At 38.9% G+C, this 4,161-nt stretch overlaps 1 non-coding gene across 1 annotated transcript; it reads left to right on the top strand.

Moving 5' to 3' along the window:
- Window positions 1-3,125: 3,125 nt before the first annotated feature.
- LOC127571067 (small nucleolar RNA SNORD123) lies at window positions 3,126-3,194 on the top strand. Its single transcript, XR_007956441.1, has one exon. It is a non-coding gene; the product is annotated as a small nucleolar RNA SNORD123 (small nucleolar RNA).
- Window positions 3,195-4,161: the final 967 nt, after the last annotated feature.

Here is a 4,161-nt window from a genome sequence, read left to right as displayed (position 1 = left end):
TATCAGTTTTGAGCTGCCAGGTCTGTTCTCACTCTATCCCATTTCACATGATTATGGTGCCACACAACAGAGGGGACGGTGTCACTGATATGAGGACATGACTGTCTCCACAAGGACAGTGCAGTAGTCCCTTCTGTCAGGCTTTTGCAGATCCGGTATGTTTATCCCTTATATTAATTCTCTCACCACCTGCCACAGACCCAATCTGTCCTTCAGAACTCTGCCAGTGGAGGTAGTCCAAATCACATTTAATGATGAACAATGAAGTCCCCCATCCAGAGTACGTCCCATACCGTTGCTACCCTCAATGCTTCTTTCAAGTGTTGTTCAACATGAGAGCACAGGTTCAACAGCTGAAGGAAGATGGTAGGTAGTAATCAGGAGGAGGTTGCCTTGCCTAAGTTTGACCTAATGCCATGAGACTTCATTGGATCTGGAGCCAATGTTCTTGGTCCTCCTTATCCTTCTGCAAAATGGGTCGTAACCAGGGATTAGAAAGGAGAAGTCAAGCACGTTGTCTGTAAGGCATGATTCTACAAGGATGGCGATGTCAGGCTGTTGCTTGACTGGTCCGTAGGTCAGCTCTTCCAATTCAGTCACTAGATATATAGGAGGAGTAGGATAGGTCCACTGGCTGGACTTTGCTGTGTCCAAATTCAGTGCCAAGGTCAATGCTACGTGGTCCATCTGGTTTTATTGTTTCTTTGTTTCAGTGGTAAAATGAGTGACTTGTTAGGCCATTTCACATAGCATTTGAGAATCAATCACATTGATGGGTATGGATTAATACAAAGGCCAGATCAGGTAAGTAGAGTAGATTTTCTCTCTTGTAGCACATTAATGAACAACAATGCAGTAGTTCTGTAGTTATCATTTCTAATTACTGATTGTCTTTAATATCATATTATTAACCAAATTTAAGTTCCACAATTTCTGTGGTAGGATTTGAACTTGGGACTATGGACTGTTAGGCCAGGCCTCTATATTACTTCACCTCTGCTGCACCACCACTGGACTGATTCTGAGATTTACAAGGATTTATGGGAAAATTGTTGCTATAAGAAATGATTGGATAAAAGGGGAGATTTAATTTATGTGTATAAATTAAACGGGCCTAGGCAGAGTAAATTGGAAGGACCTATTTCCATTAGCTGAGGGATCATTAGATTCAAGTTATTGGTTTAGAGGGAAGATGAGGATAAATGTTTTCATCAAAAGGTGACAGGAGTCTAGAGCTCAATGCACGAAAGAGGCAGAACCCAACATCACATCTAAAAAGTGCCTGGTTGTATAATTGAAGAACCATGGCCTTCAGGGTTACCGATTCAATGCTGGAAGTAGGAATAGATTCAGTAACAACTTTTCCATACAAGATAAAAGGAAGCCCATTGAACCGATGGTGGAACATCCTTTCATATTCTTAAGTGAAAGTGTTGATGATGGCTTGGAGCTCGACATCTGTGTATGCACAAATGCAACTGACATTCACTCAATGGGCTGAGCAGCTTCCTTCTGTGTCATACCTTTTTTATGATTCTCGAACCAACACTGCTTTGTTCAGTTTAAACCATGTCTATCTAATCTAGGTAACGAAATGCCTGTAGTTGTTATCTACATGGGCTTTCACAAGGCATGGAATGCAGTTTCACATCAGAGATATTAGAAATGGGGATATGCACTGAAATGGAGGCAGAATCATCACTTATGCAAGAGATTATTTCTAATGAAAAGGATAGTGGATGCAAAATTCCTTAATGTGTGCGATTTCCTATATGTAGTGTCCAAGGTGAACACACAAACACTTTTGTGGCATATGTTGTGCCAGACATTGTATCAGTGAGCACGTACGTATCTAGATGCTCATCAGAAGTATGCAGTACAGAGACTGCTGCTTTTGACATCTGTACTCCAGATGACTCTCTTAACGTCACCCAGCTGAATGTATGTTCAGCAACAAGAAGAACCATGTCTACCCACACAACACCAGTGCTGGTTAAAGGTATCATGAGGTACTTACAGGTTCTTGGTTGATGTATACTGGCTGTTACTACTTTTCTGCAAGTGATTGGTGTTTTCCAGACTTCTCCAATTTGCTAAGATCTACAGGGAGTGGTGTGATAGATGCTGAAGGATTTTGCCCTGATTTCACAGTTCCTTGAAATCTTTGCATTGGTAGGCATGGAGAGAATGAACAGAAACCATGCAAAACAGAACAGGATGCTGGAAGAGAGAAGGAGAGGAGAAATGCTCTCAGCAGTGTGTGAAATGTTTAATAATATCCTTTGTAAGATGTCATACCTGATCCAGCCATAAAAGAACAGGGCAAGGACCACCTTGCCAGTGGCTGCCCAGCTGATTGTGGCAATGAACCTTCATGCATCAAGCTCTTTCAGCAGTTTGCTGCTTAATATTGGAGACATGCTTCAATAACAGCCAATGGTAAATGTGATGAAGTATATTTTTCTATATAACGAAAATGATGATTTGAGGAATCGTAAATTGATATGAACAGAAGGTAACATCTATTTCCTGACTCACATTCTATTTGTCTCTAAACTTCCATTGGTATGTGTACAAGTTTGGGAACAAATTGTTATTTAATCGTCCTTATTTCCATTTCTTTTTATTATACCTGGATTTTGCAACCTCCCTGGAAACTTATGGTGGACATCTTTCTATGGGCAAAGAGTGCAGTTGAGTTTGGTCCCATGATTGTGTATTTTTAGAAGGTATGTTTCACTTAAAATAGCTAGATAAAGTAATGTTGTTCATGTTATTCATCTGATTGCTACATAGTATTGTTAACAAATTATTTCTTTAGCTATGTCCACAAAACCACTGACATCATTTTAGGTTTATAAATAAAGATAATTTTAGTCTTTTAATGTATTACACCAAGCTTTTCGGTTCATATTTTTCTGTTACCTTAAGTTCTCACTTCTTTAAATTCCATCCAAATGTGGCTAAAATAGAGAAATAACATTTTTAAATGGTAGCCATTTTTACTGTACATTGAAATACATTATAAATGTTTTACCTTAACAATGGTTTACTGGAAATGTATCATTAATAATCACTTTAAGGAAAACATGGTTGATGTTTATGGAACACCTTTTTTGTTTCTCTGTGAAAATGATGATTAAGGGGATCTGAAATCATCTGAAGTAAAGATGCCATCCATTTCCTGATTCACGTTTACTTTTCTCTAAACTTCCAATAAGTGTATCAATTGAAAGTGAATTCTTATTAATCATACTTATTTTCTCTTTTTAATATTTGGATTTCGCAACATCCCAAGAAATCTCCAAGATAATGACAGTCTGCAAGACAAGAGGGAATGGAGTTCACAATGCCAACATTGTCATCACTGTATGTTTATGGAAGATGTATTCAGATTTAATAAAGGCATCCTGGAAACAATTAATTTTGTTTCTTGTTTGCTTATTCACCAAGTACTGAATCTCTGTTGGGATGTTTAATTTTAAATTACATGGTATTTCCAGTTTATATTTAAAATACATTACACTGCTGATGAAGCAGAATATTACCCAAGATCAGCACGTTCCTGCATTAATGGATTATTTTCCTTTCTCCATCCAATTAGTGAACTCACTGGCCCCATTATTAACTTGGTAAAATGTTGGTTTCAGGGTATAGTTGGATATTGCCTGAAAAACAAGCATATTTGACAGTGACATTTTAATCAGCCATTTAATTGGAATGAATCTCCCAGAACTGTTCCACTGCCCAGAATTCCTCTCTGCCCATATGCACCTTTCCCAGATATGGAAGGTTGAGCAAGCTGACACTCCACACCGGACAGGCATCTCACAAGGCAGAATGGACTCCGAGCTGCTAGGCTCAGGCTGTGTATCATGAGGCCCTGACCCCAGGTGCTACAAAAGGCTTCTTAACTGTTTTTGGAAAGCTCCCTGCCACAGTTCCAAACTTTGTCCTAAAGTGCAGCCGGACCTTTTCCTCAGCATGACATTACATCACTGTTGGATTCAGGACAGGTCCAGCCAATGGGTCAGTAAATCAAGCAGCATAAGTGGAAAGGGATAAACAATTAATGTTTCAGATCAATAAAATTTTGTCATCAGCACATAGACCTCTTGCTCAAGGAGTGTAAATCAGAGAATTGAAAATGCATGTGATGAA

Source organism: Pristis pectinata, chromosome 5 (genome assembly GCF_009764475.1).
Source record: "Pristis pectinata isolate sPriPec2 chromosome 5, sPriPec2.1.pri, whole genome shotgun sequence".
NCBI lineage: Eukaryota > Metazoa > Chordata > Chondrichthyes > Rhinopristiformes > Pristidae > Pristis > Pristis pectinata.
Note: the sequence above shows the minus strand (reverse complement) of the source record. Positions and strands in the feature narration are given on the sequence as shown.